At 40.9% G+C, this 17408-nt stretch overlaps 1 protein-coding gene across 9 annotated transcripts in view; it reads right to left on the reverse strand.

Moving 5' to 3' along the window:
• Positions 1–17408, reverse strand: part of plcb4a (phospholipase C, beta 4a) — a 572877-nt gene that overhangs the window by 328625 nt on the left and 226844 nt on the right. The window lies entirely within an intron of this gene.

Consider the following 17408-nt stretch of genomic DNA (forward strand, 5'->3'; position numbering starts at 1 on the left):
GGAGATATACCAGGATGCTGCCTGGTTTAGAGATTATGCATTATGATCAGAGATTAAGGGAGCTAGGGCTTTACTCTTTGGAGAGAAGGAGGATGAGAGGAGACATGATAGAGGTGTACAAGATAATAAGAGGAATAGATAGAGTGGATAGCCAGCGCCTCTTCCTCACGGCACCACTGCTCAATACAAGAGGACATGGCTTTAAGGTAAGGGGTGGGAAGTTCAAGGGGGATATTAGAGGAAGGTTTTTTACTCAGAGAGTGGTTGGTGCGTGGAATGCACTGCCTGAGTCAGTGGTGGAGGCAGATACACTCATAAATTTTAAGAGACTACTAGACAAGTATACGGGGGGTTATATGGGAGGCAGGGTTTGAGGGTCGGCACAACATTGTGGCCGAAGGGCTGGTAATGTGCTGAACTATTCTATGTTCTCTGTTTTTGCCAATCCGAACTGACTGGGGTCTGGAAGTAAGGAAATCCAAGATCCAATTGCACAAGGAAGTATTGAGGCCCAGGTCTTGGAGTTTACTGATTAGTTTTGAGGGGACCATGGTAATAAATGCTGAGCTGTAATCGATAACGAACATCCTGATGTATGCATTTTCACTGACCAGATGTTCCAGGATTGTGTGCAGAGTTGATGAGATGGCATCTGCTGTGAACCCATTGCTCCTGTAAGCAAATTGGAACGGATCCAAGTCACCACTCAGACAGGAGCTAAAATGCTTCATCACCAGCCTCTCGGAACACTTTATCACTGCGGATGCAAGTGAAAATGGGCAATAGTCACTGAGGCAGGTCACCACGCCCTTCCTGGGCACCAGTGCGATTGAAGCTTGTTTGAAGCAGGTGGGTAATTAGATCAAAGGGCAAAGTGTGACGTACTGAACTTCGCAAATGATGCAAGGTGGAAAATGGAGTTCTCAGGCTGATACCAGGAGGCCCCGGAATGCATATAAAGTCATTAAGTGAATGGACAAAAAATATTCAACTACAGCCAGATGTGGGGAAATGGTAGATTACTCAAATATAAGGACCTTATTAAACCCGAGAATTGTTGTCAGAACAAAAGCAGAGTTAACATCTTATTATACCCGGTAATCAGGATAGCAACTGGCAGGTTCACCTTTATTGCACAAGTGTTGAAGTACACTTTGGTGTCCGTATTTAAGGAATGATCTTTCTGCTTTGAAGCAATGTAAAGATTTACTTGATCATTCTCCCATAAAATGACTTGAATACAATTGGTCTACAATCTTTTGGGATCAGAAAATGAGAGGTAATCCATTGGAAAATAACATTTTCTGGTGTTTTCAAATTATGCAACACAAACTGAACTAGCAACAAACCCAATGCGAAGTAGGGTCAATAAAAATACTAATTGCATAAACTTTTTTCTAAAGTGCTTTAGAAATCTTAAAAGGATTTTATTAAATTATTTCTTATTCTGGTATTTGCTGTGAACAACAAAGTATGGTAATATCACTGGCATGTTTCTGTATGATGCCTTTTCATGAAAGCTGATCATCTCACATACTGAGAACGACCTGAACAGAATGAGCTGAACCATGTCAACATATTTTCGTTGAGAAACTTGAATGTAAGCAGTTTCCACGCTGGTTCCCACCATAAGAGCGCTGCACTGTGAAAAGTGATGTCTTGTCAAGTAAATATTCTTGACTTAATTCTTCTGTTTGTATTTGTTGTTAATAACTATATTAACTTTTGATTGACAAGGTTAAACCCAAACAAAGTTGTAGGAGGTTGCAAGATGAAAAGAGGGGACTGCTTGTCATCTATTATATCTGTGGCTTGACTGTCTTTTATATCGAATCATTTAGAAATAATTCCAGTCACACTCCATACTGTAGGTAGTTCTTCAGACACCCAGCAATTACACCTTCCAATGACAATCAAATACAATTCTTAACTTCTGTAAAACACCCAGAATATAATTCTGCATTCAAATATTGAAGGAATTACATCATTGTTGTTCCTTAAAGATTAAATCAGAATTTCTCTGCTTATCCCAAAGTTCAAAAAAGTTTTCTGGTCAATCACAATATGCACTATGTAACTCGTAAATGGCAACACAAACTGCTGTATCTAGTTCAAACTTCAACAATGAGGCAGAGTTTAGCAGGTACTGATTTGCCGAATATTACATTTTATTACATTAACAATGCAACAAGCTCTATATTAAATTTCAGAATTTTACTGAAACAGGATATTTTATCCCAACCAGCCCATTTAGATTACTGGCATGCTTTTTCCAATGTTTCCTGATCTAAATCTGAGTATAAATCTTCACTTCCTTCTCATGCAAATGCTTATCTTGTCTCCCTTTAAATCCGCCCCCATAATTTGCCTCAAGCACTTCTGATTTTAATGAATTCCACATTCCTATCATTAGCTAATTCTTCTGAGTTCTCAGTCTGATTAACTATCTTATGGTGTTGGACATTGAATCTTACTTAGAAAAGCAAGTGCTCCCTCTCTCTATGAAACAACAGCATTTTCAACACCACAATAAGGTTATCACTTCTTTAAAATGACTTTTAGAAATGACTCATCCTTTCACACCTTTTTCTGAGAGCAAAAATCTCAACCTTGAAACATTCTTCTTCTTCAAACACTCTTCTGTGATTTTTTGTATCATAAGAAGTATATACTGAGCTCCAAGTATATTTTGATGCAGCTTTAAAAAAGAATGAGATCACATAACATTTAATTTTTGTTGGCATTTTTAATCAAACTGGAACTTTTCACATTATACGTTAATGGCCCAGATGACAGAATTCGTGGCTTTGTGGCCATTTCTAGATGGTGCCATGGGTAGTGTAGCGGTTAATCCGACGCTATTACAGCTGGGGCCGTTCCGGAGTTCGGAGTTCACTTTCAGCACCGTTCTGCAAGAAGTCTCTGTACTTCTCTGTATTTACAATGCTTGGGTTTTCTCCGGGTCCTCCAGTTTCCTCCCACAGTTTAAAGAGGCAAGGTGTGAGTTAACTGGTCATTGTAAAGGTTAGGGTTAATCAGGTTTGTTGGGGGGTTGCTGAGATGGCATGGCTCCAAGGGTTGGAAGGGCCTACTCTGTGCTGAACTGTAAATAAATAAATAGATAGATACAAAGGGAGGTGGAAGGGCAGGTAGTGGAGAAGAAGCAGAGTCTGCAGAAGAACTTGGAAAAAGAAGCAGCAGATGTAATGCAGTGTAAGGACGTGCATGGGCACACACTTTAGTAAAGGGAATAAAGGTGTAGACTACTTTCTAACAGGGACAAATTCAGAAATCAGAGGTGAAAAAGACTTGAGCGTTCTAATACAGGCTTCCCTAAAAGTTAACTTGTAGGCTGAGCCAGTGGTAAGGAAGACATATGCAATGTTAGCATTCTTTGCGAGAGGCCTAGAATATAAAAGTAAGGATGTCATGCTGAGACTTTATAAGGCATTGGTCAGAATTCATTTGGAGTGTTGTTAGTAGTTTTGGGCCCCATGTTTAAGAAGGGTATGCTGGTATTAGAAAGGCTCCAGAGGAAGTTTATGGGAATGATCCCATTACCAATGTTAGGGTTGATGTATGAGGAGTGTTTGATGGTTCTGGGCCTGTACTCATTGGAGTTTAGAAGAATGAGGGACAATCTCATTGAAACCTGCTGTTGAAAGACCTAGATAGAGTGGATGTGGAGCTGCCAACAGAAACATAGAAAACATACAGCACAATACAGGCCCTTTGGCCCACAAAGCTGTGCCGAACATGTCCCTACCTTAGAACTACCTAGGCTTTACCCATAGCCCTCTATTTTTCTAAGCTCCATGTAGCCATCCAGGAGTCTCTTAAAGACCCTATCATTTCCGCCTGCACCGCCGCCACAGGCAGACCATTCCACACACTCACCACTCTCTGTGTAAAAAACTTGCCCCTGACACCTCCTCTGTACTTACTTCCAAGCACCTTAAAACCGCTCATCGTAGCCATTTCAGCCCTGGGAAAAAGCCTCTGACTATTCACATGATCAATGCCTTTCATTATCTTGTATATCTCTATCAGGTCACCTTTCATCCTCCGTCGCTAAAAAGGAGGTACCTCAACCTATTGTCATGAGACATGCTCCCCATTCCAGGCAACACCTTTGTAAATTTTCTCTGCACTCTTTCTATGGTTTCCACGTCCTTCCTGTAGAGAGGCGACCAGAATTGAGCACAGTACTGGTGGATTGGGTTCAATTTCAACAATTAAAAGAAGTTCGGTTAAGTTGATGGGTGAGAGGGTTATGGAGGGCTATGGTCCAGGCGCAGGTCAATGGACTAGTCAGAATAACAGTTTGGCATGAACTAGATGGGCCATTGGGTCTGTTTCTGTGCTCTGACGCTCCATGACTGTTTCTAAGTTCAGCTTTCCAAGACCATCAACCCTGAGCTACATAACATTCTACAGGATTACCTTTGCTTATGCTCCCATTTCTGGACTGCAGTCCATGGAGATCAAAGTCGCACTCTCTTTGTTTTCTACCACAAAATTTTGCAATGAATCGCACTGCTTTCCTGCATTTTACCCCTGTTCTGTCATCTGTCACCAATATACAGTATGCAGAAAGAAACACTTCCACAAACAGCACTTTTGATATCAGTGAAGATTAAGTGACACTTCAGGCCCTTGGTACCTCCGCATGAGAGAAGGGCATCACTGAGTGCACTTGTGCATTCGTGAAGGTCCATGAAAAACACAGATCTTCTCAATTACAGGAGAGGCTTAATGTACAACCCCCTCCAAGAGGACCACATCCTTGTCGGAGTTTGGAGGCTTCTGTGCCTCAACGACCCGGAGAGCGATGTTAGTTGGTGTCTGAGTTTTATGATTTGGCTCTTGTTAGGGACACCCATGACAAACAACTCAAAGAGTAGAGGACAGGCCAAGAGTGGTGCACCAGTCCTCCAGGTTTGAAGGTTCAGTTCAGGGCTAACAACCATGACTGGTAAACCAAAACTGTTACAGATTCAGCAATGAAGAATCCTTCTACATCTGGGTTTGATAGTTTTCCTGAGTCTCCACCCAGGACTTGCATGACTGACAGTGAAAACTGGGGGGAAGCCCCGAATACTGCTCGAGATGGACAGCCTTCATTGCAGCCCGATATGCCAGCGGTGTTACAGACTGTAAGCAATGTATAACCTTTTGCGGGGCATGAAAGGAATTTTCTTATTACAACTGGTGTTTCTTAAGTACACACTTCTGTCCTTATAAACATAAACCTGTGCCTTTTCTTAATATGATCTTGTGCATGTATTACCACTTAGTGATTTGTGCATTTGTATTCTTAGATCCTTGAATGTGTTCCATGTCCCTTCCTAAATAGACAAGACTGTTAGCTTTCTGCCAACACTCTGGCACGTTGCATTACTATAATACTTTACTAAGTGTGCATAATTATAATTCTGACATTACCTCTGTCAGTTTTTTTTTAAAGTGTGCAGATGCAATCTGTCCATACGAGAGTTTCACATCTTTTTATTAATATTTCTCTTTTCAATTTAAACAGAATTATCTAATTCCAAATCTCACCCTCCGATGCCATGCCTAACTGACTGCTTGTTGGTAAAACATGAGCTCAATATTTAGTTAATATTTCAGCCATTTCTGTATTGCTGTCTCTGATTTTATGTTGCTCACGTGCCTTAATTAGCACATTTCCATACTTGCTTTTTTATTCTTCGTGCTTGCAGAACATTTCACAATTTTGCAGTATTTTTCTTGATAGCTTAATTTTGCTTTTGGATAATTATTCCTTTTCTTAAAATCTTCTTACATGATATTTTTGAAATTTACCTAATACTCTCTCTTGCCATCAACAGACTCTTCTTATACACATTCTCCCCCACTCTCACAAATCCCATATTTTATTGGTGTCCCGTCCTAATTTTGCTTGTACAATATGTTCTTGCTAGATTCCACTGATCTCATATTGATGTTCTACCTCGTTGTTTGGCTATCATTGTAATGTGCTAGTTCTAATCTCAGCTATTAAAAATTAATTGTTTTTAATCTATTACTCCGGACTCCGTGATCTTCTGGATCTTTGCAAGCACCATCTTAAATGACATTGTAACAGGATCATTGTTACTTGGACAGTGTCTACCCTCACTGGGATCGGAGTTAGGAAAGAAAAATTAATACCTTATTGTGACAACAAAACTCTGAGACTGATTGAACAAGCTCATGGAATATAGGAATACCTAGAAGTTTGTTTCCTCAAGTTGAAGAGTTTAGAATAAGGGATTATGGCTTCATGATAAGGGGTCAGCCACAATGGGGCAAGATGAGGTTTTCTTTGAACAGTAGTGAAACTCCATTAGTTCCCAAGACTTTTGTGAGGGGCACCAACACACTGGATGCTATTTAATTAATACTTCAATGAACTTTTAAATAATTCACTTAAAAAAAAACCATGTCACACATTACCATTTCAGTGAACACAGTAAATTTTAAGGCAGCACTGCTGATAGAACCAGGTGAGTTTAAAGCGAGGATAGGAAATAGCACTGTGGACAGGGAGGACAAGATGCAGAGCCCAGGGAGTATAAGAGAACGCAGGAGCCCAAGAACCAGAAAATGGAAGGAAGTTTGGGAACTCGAGGTTAGTAAGTGGTCAGAAAGCACCAGAACCATGATCCTGGTGAGTAGACAAGGTATGTAGGAACTTCCATTTCAGTGACTGGAAAGTGTAAACATCATTCAGTGAGGCAGATGTCAAGCCATCTGGATTTCCAAATGATCAGATCATGTATCATCAGAATTTTACAGTTGGTTGTAAAATCTTTGAAATTCACTATCTTAGAGGGCTGTAGATGTTATGTAATTGAGTCATTGATTCTGTTCATGGTTTTTAGAGGGACTTAATAGTGGAGTGAGGAAGATGGTGAGAATTATGTCATCAACTATGATTTTACAGAATGGGGCAGCAGACTGAAGTGCTGTTTGTCCTATTCCTGCTCCCATTTCCTGTGTTCCTGAGCATATGAACTTTATTTGGTGGTCTGTCTCCGTCCTTAGAAATCTGTTGAAATGACATTTATTGTTGTGAATAACACCTGGTTTACATCTATTGATAATATTGCAAATATAAAGATGAAAATTTAAGTGTACCTTAAAAATATATTGCCTTATCAAATACATCTTAGCTAAATTAGGACAAGCATGATTACACTGTGTTTCTTATTCGTTAATCCAAAATTTCCTCTGCATTGGTGAGCTCCCAATGTATCCTCCTCGACAATGGTGAGACCCAATGTAAATTGTTGGGCACCTCCCTTCCAGCCAACCATTTTAATTCCTATTCACATCTCATTCCGACATGTCGGTCCATGGCCTCCTCTTTTGCCACAATGAAGCCGCTCTCCGTGTGGAGGAGCAACACTTTATATTCAATCTAGGCAGCCTCCAACTTGATGGCGTGAACATCAATTTCTCTGTGTGATGAAAAAAAATTCCATCCCCCTCTCTTCTTCTAATCCCCAATCTGACCCCTTTCCTCTTCTCCTCACCTGTCTATCATCTTCTTCCTGGTCCCCCTCCTTCTCCCCACTCTCCTCTCCAGCCTTTCACCATTCCCAGCCACCTAGCTTCACGTCTCATATTCTAGCTAGTCCTCCTTCCCATCTCCCCACCTTTTAATTCCGGTATCCTCCCCATTTCTTTCCAGTCCCGAAGAAGGGTCTCAGCCCGAAACATTGACTGCTTATTAATTTCCATAGATGGTGCCTGACCAGCTGGGTTCCTCCAGCAATTTGTGTGTGTTGCTCTGGAACATCAGCATCTGCAGAACCTCGTGTTTATGATTTGTGACAGTTATGTAGTCTACTGGATTTTAAAATAAACATACAGGACACAAAAGTATCCTGGTGTTTCAATAAATTTTATTTTTACATTTTTAACAGTAATGGATGTTAGCTTTAGGAAATAGCAACCCTTCTCAATCTGGGCAACCAATATCAGCGAACAGTTCCAAATCAAGAAAACAGATGGATTCAGAGTATTACTCAATTTATGCTACCTCAAGGCATTGTGACTTTGCCCCAGCTCAAAGAAGCAGTTTTGCTGAACCAGTGTAAAATTCCTTCTTTTGTATGACTTGGACAAAGTTATTCCAGCTCAGGGTGGACCAGGGTGAAAATCAGAGGCCAGCACTCTTGAGGAACAATGCAAAACCTATATTAATGCTATACTGGATCATTAACATGCAGAATGTACAAGGTACAAAGGTAAACACAAGAAGTTCTGCAGATGCTGGAAATCTTGAGGAACACACACAAAGTGCTGGAGTGCTCAGCAGGTCAGGCAGCATCGATGCAGAGGAAAACACAGTCAATGGCTCAGGCCGAGACACGACAGATATAAGGGTATGTATTATATTGTGTATACATGCCACTAGATGATGTATGTTTACTTAAAAAGTACACACAAATTTAAAATTGAAGAAAAACAGTTACATTTCTTCAAAGAAAAATATTCCAGTAAAAATAAAGCTAAGTATTAAGAATTTAACAGACAGAAGTTAATAAACACAAAAAAATTCTGCAGATGTTGGAATTCCAAAGCAAAACACACAAGATGCATGAAAAATTCAGCAGGTCTGGCAGATCTATGGAAATGTACAAACAGTGGACATTTTAGGCCAAGACCCTTGTTCGGGACAGGTTAACGCAAGCCCTTAACTGATTTATCCTTTATGTTCCTTTGCCTGGTACTTCAAAGGAGATGACAGCCTTTAACTTGGATAAGTTAAAACTTGAACAGATTATTGTCACAAAAAACAAATGAGATTTGTCTGCTAATATAACTGATTGAATTCTCCAGTCTGTAAAAGCTAGAAGTTGAAAACAATGAAAGAATAACTGCTAGAAAATAACTTATGCAGAAAATCAGTTAAAGTAAATGGCAAAATATAAATATGTAAAGTAGAAGCATTAAAAAAAGTTCTAGGCTAATAAAATTTAAATGGTTGCCTTTAATAGGCAGATTCAAATTCCACTGGTTTCTTGCCACACTAGCCATCTCCTGTCCACTTCCACCCAGCAGTTCACAACCCGGAGAGCACCTTGCTTAATGGTATCGGTTAATGGCATAAAAAAGGTTGGGCACCCCTGAAAGATTCACATTCACATGCCATCTGTCAGAAAGAAGAGAAAGCAAGGACTACAGACTTCCACAGCTATCTATATTCATATATAAACAGGAAAAGAACAACTGGCTCAGGACAAGATTGGCTTTTCTCTTCTTCCTACACTCAACACACCCCCCCAACCAGGAAATTTTCCTCTAGGTCTTAGCAAAGTTGTGCTTTCTCTAACTATCTGGAAGGGTAAAAAGTATTCATCTTATATAAGCCAGTTGGAGTGATAAGGATGATGGCAGAAAGCCCGCAATTTTCTGTTTGACATCCAAATGTTAAACAACAGTTTTGTTGGTAAGCAGCCCACTTGAAATATAAATTAGTGAATACAGGAATAAAAGCCAAATTTCTTGAGACCAATGAGGACTACATTTAACTGATTCTGAAACTGGATGCGAGGATCATGATGTGAGACTAACCTTTGCCTATTGCATTCAAAGAAAGAAACTTTTGCTTCCTTGTTCTTTGGATTTTTGACTTCACAATCTACCTCAATATGATCTTGTACTTGCTGCTCTATCTGCACTGCAATTTCTGTGTAGCTGTGATTCTACATTTTTATTGTTCTAACTTGTTCTATCTCAATGTACTACATAATGAATTGATCTGTCTGACCAGCAGGCTAGACAAGTTTTTCATCGTATCTTGGTAAATATGATAATAACATATCAATTCCAATTCAATTGCTACATGCAGCCAAAATTAAATTAGCCATTAAGTGGATTCACATCCAGCCAATGAGAGATGAATGCAGGCTCAAGCTAGCCTGTGGCAATTTAAGCCAATCGGAATCTCTCAAATGAAGGTGAGGTGTTCTTGCAAGACACAATGGGAATTTTGTCAATTGTTAACACGGGCTGCAGATTTTCCAATGGTATATCGAGACAACTGTGTTCTATTAACTCCGAGGCAAGTTGTCTTCTGGCCAAGCTAAAAAGACTAGAAAGCAAACAACTGACAGTCAATATCAAAGGGCATGCCTGGTCAGATACAACGTCACTAGAATTCACAATCAACACCCTAACTAACTTCATGGTTCCACAAGCCAGACCCGTAACTCTCAATGACCAATAATGGTACTGCTTTTTCTTTTCAAATCTTTTTATTGTTATTATTATCCAAAATTAACACGAGTACATCGAAGTAAGCAACACTTACAATGTCTCAAGAGAAAAAAAATTATTTTAAAGATTGGAAATTTTTTGGTGGTGATAATAAAAAAACCCTACTAAGCAAGAAAAAGTCGGGGAAAAAACCATTAGGTGTTCAACCCCGGAGTCATGTGTCATACAAAAAGTTTCTAAAGATAAACATCAAACCGCCAGCAAGAAAAAAAAAGTACCAAAAATTTATAATTAGATCGTGAAGGAAATCTATCGATTAATTCAAATGATAATAACAAGCAAATGAACCCTATTTTTTCTCAAAATCAAATATAGGTTCAAAGGTTCGACTTCTAATTTTCTCCAAACTGAGACATAGCATCACTTGAGAGAACCATAGTGACAAAGTGGAAGCTGATATATCCTTCCACTTCAACAAAATGGCCCTCCTAGCTATCAATGTAACAAATGCAATAACATGTTGGTCAGACACAGAGATACCAAGGATATTTTGAGGAATTATTCCAAAAAGCACAGTTAATTTGTTAGGTTGTAAATTAATTTTAAGTGCTTTAGAAATTGTCAAAAAAACTGACTTCCAGAACTGTTCCAGTATAGAACAAGACAAAACGTGTGTCAGTGTAGATGTCTCAGTTTTACATCTATCACAATAACTATCAACATTAGGAAATATTTTAGACAGTCTCTCCTTCATCAAGTGGTAATGATGTACAATTTTAAATTGAATCAGTGAATGACTAGTACAGATCAAAGAAGAGCTAACCAGCTTCAGAATCCATGTCCAATGGCACTGCTTTTTGGGTTCACCTCGCTCCTGCATAGTTACCACGAGGAGAAGCTTCATATCCACATTTCTAACTTGCACATATTGAAACTAGAGAATCATAACATCCACATCATTCAAAAGTAATGCAAGACACTTGGAGATGGATTGCCCTTCCTGTGACCATTGATGCAGAAAATCAGGTGAAGCAGCTATTAATCAGCATGAAATAGGACTGACTGCAGAGTCTCACTCTGAAGGGTACAGTGATAGTTGTTATCCAAGCAATGGTTGGACAATACTGGAGCTGAAAAGACAAATCTCCTTTCTTACATCCCATAATCCCTTCTGTTTCACAACCTACAGGTCCATGTGGGGAATGCACCTCAATGACTCTTGTCCCTTCACCATGACCAATCCCTTGAACTGCAGACAAGAGAAAATCTGTAGATGCTGGTAATCCAAGCAACATACACAAAATGCTGGAATCCTGATAAAAAGTCTTGGCCCAAAATGTTGACAATATTCTTTTCTATAGATGCTGAGTTCCTCCAGCACTTTGTGTGTGTTCCTTGAACTACAGGCCTGGCAAAGCCATGGAAAAAACATGAGGAGGAAAGGCAAAGAGAAACTGTCATTATTTTAAAACGTCTTTCTGTCAGCTAAGCTGCCAGTTCTGTACAAAGTTAGCTTGGGTTAGCTTGGAGGCATGATCTGTGGACATCAAGCCCTGAGTGCTAGTAGAACAAGCACTTTGCTGGGATTGTGTATAAATAAAGCATGGTGAAGGAGTGCAGTAAAATCTTGGTGCAGCTGTGCACTTGTGAGGATATCACTCTGCAACCTCAGTGAACATGGAGGAGCCTGGCAACAATTTGGTGTGGAGTTCTGCATAGAGCTTGGAGCCCATTTCTAGCAAGGACTGTGGAATAAAACTGTCGATAGTTTCAAACACGAAGAATGTTTGCCAGCTAGGAACTCAGCTTCCACTGAAGCACCAGGAAAAGCCAACATACAGGAATACACCAGTCATTGCTCAAACTGCTGACATCATATCAGGGGATGCCACTGTTCAAATGACCTGGCAATGGTGTATCAGTCCAACAATCAATAGCTTGAGAACAAGCAGAATCATCTCCCTGGGCCAAGGTCTTTTTAGTCATCCGACAATCCAAGTGTCTTTGCTTTTGCTTATTGGTTGGCAAGCCCATAAAGTTGCCTGTTGTACTGCGAATGTACAGTCAGTCCCCAGGAAATACATAAACTCAGAGCTAAGGAGATGTTCATGACTGAACGCAGACTGCTGGAAAGGAGTGTTAGATTGGCTTCCCAATCTTCATGAGGATTCTTCCATATATCAGTGCTACTTGATCGTATCAAGCCTTCTTGTCTTCTGTCCTCAATGATGGATCTGCTGTGATCCACGAGTCCATCCCTGTAGAAACTGCAGTTTTTTTTCTCCCTGATTCTGGGCTTCAGGAAGAAAAGTCAAGGGAACACACATCAGTCCCCATTGAGGATCCAACTATAGAAAGGATGAGCAGCTTCAAGTTTCTGAGTGCCAAGATCTCAGAATATCGATCCTGGGCTCCGCATATTGATGCACTTATGAAGAAGGCCTTCTAACAGCTATATTTCATTCAGCATTTAGGAGATTCAGTATGTGAAAGACTTTTACAGGATTATATCGATGTACAATGGATTGCATTCTGACTGGGTGCATCATATCCAGGTTCCAATGCACAGGACTGTGTGAGGTTACAGAGGGTTGTAGTTTCAGCCAGCTCCATCAGAGACAGTCCTCTCTCAAGCATTGAACTCATCTTCGAGAGGCAGTCCCTCAAGAAGGTGGCGTCCATCATTAAGGATCCTCACTATCTGGTACATGCCCTCTCCTTGTTACTACTATCAGGGGAGATACAGGAGCCTGAAGTCCCACACTCAACAATTTAGAAACGGCTCCTGCTCTGCTATCATATTTCTGAATGGTTTATAATAATTCTGCGTTTGGATTGCAGTCCTGCTGCAAAACAACAAATTTCATATCATATAAGCCAACAAAAATAAACCTGATTCTGATTTTTTTTTGGAGATACAGCACACAGTAACAGGCCCTTCACACCCAACAAGCCCACACTGCCCAGTTAGACCCATGTGACCAACTAACCTACTAACCATGCATCTCCGGAATGTGGGAGAAACAAGAGCACCCGAAGGAAACCCACACAGTCACAGGGAATGTACAAACTCCTTATAGACAGCAGCAGAAATGAACCTAGGTCACTAGCACTGTAATGGTGTTATGTTAACCGCTACTCTACCTGAAATTCTGAAGATGTTTTCTTTCTGGAACAATTTAAATACTTTACACTCCGAGCTGGAGCAGCAAACAACTGACAGACTGCCGAGCTACTTTGAATGCAATGACAAATTTAGCACAGGTACTGCTCTTTGTCATGTTTAATGCATGCTTCCTTTTCCAGATCACAACATTTTCATTAAGAACTGTTGTATTGCTTGGCTAAGTACAAGGATAACTCATCTTGTGCTCCTCAGTACCTCATCAATAATTATCCTTTGAAAAATATTCAAGTACAACGATAGTTGATCAGCAACAGACACAGGCAGAAGTACGTGAGTTGTTAATCTGACAAGTATTTCCATTGTTGTTCTAATGATTATATACTTTTAAACAGATACCCATGGTTCTAATCAATTAGAAAGAAGTGATAATCACTTAGCAGAGTAACTTAAGTAAATTATATAAACAATGTGCTTAAAAAAAGACACTGCAATTCTGAAACAACAGGAAATGTTGACAACATCAGCAGGCTTGAGTGCACAGTGGCAGGTGCCGATGCTTTTTTTGCTGGTGGGGGGAGGAGGGATCATTGCTTGCTGCCACTTACACGCCAGAGGGAGGGGAGTTGGGGGGGACTTTGGGGCTCTAACATTTAACTGTCATTCATTCTTTGGGGCACTCCTCTGTTTAAGTGGATGATTGTGAAGAAAAAGCATTTCAGGATGTATATTGTATACATTTCTCTGATACTAAATGTACCTTCGAAAACTTTGAGGCACTGATCCAGAGAACATACGTTATACTCAGATGTAGACCTTGGAGAAATCACAGAACCACACTCAAAAAGGAAAATTACAAGAGTAATAAAGTGCACAAACATCAGAGAAACAGTACAGAGGTGCTGGAAATCATGTCTCTCATTTTCCACCCCACTAATTTCAGCAGCCAACAGATCATCCTTTGAAATTTCTGCCACCTTCACTGAGAATCCACTGCCAGACATATATCGTAGCCCTTCAGCATTTCAAAGGGCTCGTTCCCCTTGCAGCTCTGATTAACTCATCCACCTACACCAATTCTTCTTCCATGAATTTCCCGAGCAACTGCAGGAAACGTAACAGCTCCCCTTCACTTTCCCTTTCTGCCAGACAAGGAACCAAAGAGCCCTTTGATATGAAGCATTGCTTCAGTTGCATTTCATCTGATCAGGAGCATATCGTGTTCTCCTCTACAGTGGGGAAAACAAACAGAATTGATGACCACCTTTTACAGAACAACTGCATTCAGGAAGAACAGCCCTGAGCTTGCCTCTAATTCCTTATTCCATCTGTATAAAGACTCCGGTGTTGTTACAACAAGGTCCAACATAAGCTTGAAGCTTGTAACTCAAAGTTGCTGGTGAACGCAGCAGGCCAGACAGCATCTCTAGGAAGAGGTGCAGTCGACGTTTCAGGCCGAGACCCTTCGTCAGGACTAACTGAAGGAAGAGCTAGTAAGAGATTTGAAAGTGGGAGGGGGAGGGGGAGATCCAAAATGATAGGAGAAGACAGGAGGGGGAGAGATGGAGCCAAGAGCTGGACAGGTGATTGGCAAAGGGGATATGAGAGGATCATGGGACAGGAGGTCCGGGGAGAAAGACAAGGGGGAGGGGAACCCAGAGAATGGGCAAGGGGTATAGTCAGAGGGACAGAGGGAGAAAAAGGAGAGAGAGGGAAAGAACGTGTGTATAAAAATAAATAACGGATGAGGTACGAGGGGGAGGTGGGGCATTAGCGGAAGTTAGAGAAGTCGATGCTCATGCCATCAGGTTGGAGGCTACCCAGACGGAATATAAGGTGTTGTTCCTCCAACCTGAGTGTGGCTTCATCTTTACAGTAGAGGAGGCCGTGGATAGACATGTCAGAATGGGAATGGGATGTGGAATTAAAATGTGTGGCCACTGGGAGATCCTGCTTTCTCTGGTGGACAGAGCGTAGGTGCTCAGCAAAGCGGTCTCCCAGTCTGCGTACATGGCCTCCTCTACTGCCATGATGAGGCTAAACTCAGGTTGGAGGAGCAACATCTTATATTCCGTCTGGGTAGCCTCCAACCTGATGGCATGAACATTGACTTCTCTAACTTCCGCTAATGCTCCACCTCCCCCTCGTACCCCATCCGTTATTTATTTTTATACACACATTCTTTCTCTCACTCTCCTTTTTCTCCCTCTGTCCCTCTGACTGTACCCCTTGCCCATCCTCTGGGTTCCCCCCCCATGTCTTTCTCCCTGGGCCTCCTGTCCCATGATCCTCAGGTGCCAATTACTTGTCCAGCTCTTGGCTCCATCCCTCCCCCTCCTGTCTTCTCCTATCATTTTGGATCTCCCCCTCCCACCCCACCCCCCCCACTTTCAAATCTCTTACTAACACTTCCTTCAGTTAGTCCTGACGAAGGGTCTCGGCCTGAAACGTCGACTGTACCTCTTCCTAGAGATGCTGCCTGGCCTGCTGCGTTCACCAGCAACCTTGATGTGTGTTGCTTGAATTTCCAGCATCTGTAGAATTCCTGTTGTTTGTGGCTTGTAACTCATCTTTCTTCCTGATATGTTATAGCCTTCTGGACTCAAAATAAAATTCTACGAGTTTAGTTAACTCCTGAAAATAACTTGTAAGATGTGTAGCAACACACATAAATGTTGCTGGTGAACGCAGCAGGCCAGGCAGCATCTCTAGGAAGAGGTACAGTCAACGTTTTGGGCCGAGACCCTTCGTCAGGACTAACAGAAAGAAGAGCTAGTAAGAGATTATCTCGTCAACTGTACCTCTTCCTAGAGATGCTGCCTGGCCTGCTGCGTTCACCAGCAACTTTTACGTGTGTTGCTTGAAATTCCAGCATCTGCAGATTTCCTCGTGTTTGCATTTGTAAAATGTGTAGCTTCGGTGGTTGATGGTTGGGTGAGTTGTTCTCCCATCTTGGCAACCCATTTGATATGTTGACTCTTTCCTATTTATAAGTCAATGCGGACAAAATTCCAGAGAAAAACGCACAGAGTTCACCACACAACCAATCAGCAACCAGAACCCTCCCTACATCACAACTGAGTTCAGTAATGATGACTAATTAGCTGATTGATAAGTATATGAAGACCAAGCATTCATATACAATGAACAGCACACTGATGATATCTCCTCATATGGCGATGAAACGTTGGCAAACACATTGTCAAGATCAGAGAACAACTTAACCCAATCAGTTAACTCACTTCTTCTGCAGCAGAAAGCCATAACATTACTCAGTTTCTCCCCTCTCCATTAGCACTCACAGAACTGCTCAGTGTTTTCTGCAGCCTGATATTTCACAGCTCTTAATATCTATTGTCCATGTTCTCTCTTTCTAACTACTTTCATTTCATAGCGTTTAGTGCCTTTATTCATCTCCCTCTAACTTCTCATGTTTATCTTTCAATCGGTTGAGTATCTAAAACTTGGCCCCTACTGTAGCCTGCCCCTTTTGGAACTACTCTCTTTGCTCAGTCCACCCTTCTCCCATTCAACTTAAAAGTAAATCTATTTTTGTCAGTTTCATAGTTCCACTTGAAATGGTTATCTCCAAATCGCATTCTGCAGGTGCTACCTGACCAGTTTCTAAGGAAAATGTGCGTGCATGCGTGTGCAACCATAAACACACATCCGCAGGCATGAGAAACTGAATCAATTGTGAAGTATTTAAATAGATAAAAGCAGTGCTGTGATGGTTATTGTCACAAATTAAAGGCAATTAAAAGATAATATACCATGGACAACAAGATGTGGTAATCAGACAGAGTAAACTCACCACACACAGGAGAAGAAAAAAAACTGTGTATCAAGATATACCTTATCTCAGAAAAAGGAGGATACTTTGAAGTTCAGATTGCCTTGCCTGACAAGGATTGATTTACACACAGTTTCTCTTACATAAATCACTCTATTTTTAGAGTAAGACATTGCAGTTTAAGTCCTGTGTCTTGTCTGGTTCTTCATGAACTAACTCTGTAAATTTACTTGACTTGCTGTTTACTTATTAAGAAGA

This window comes from Mobula hypostoma, chromosome 8 (assembly GCF_963921235.1).
Source record: "Mobula hypostoma chromosome 8, sMobHyp1.1, whole genome shotgun sequence".
Taxonomy (NCBI): Eukaryota; Metazoa; Chordata; class Chondrichthyes; order Myliobatiformes; family Myliobatidae; genus Mobula; species Mobula hypostoma.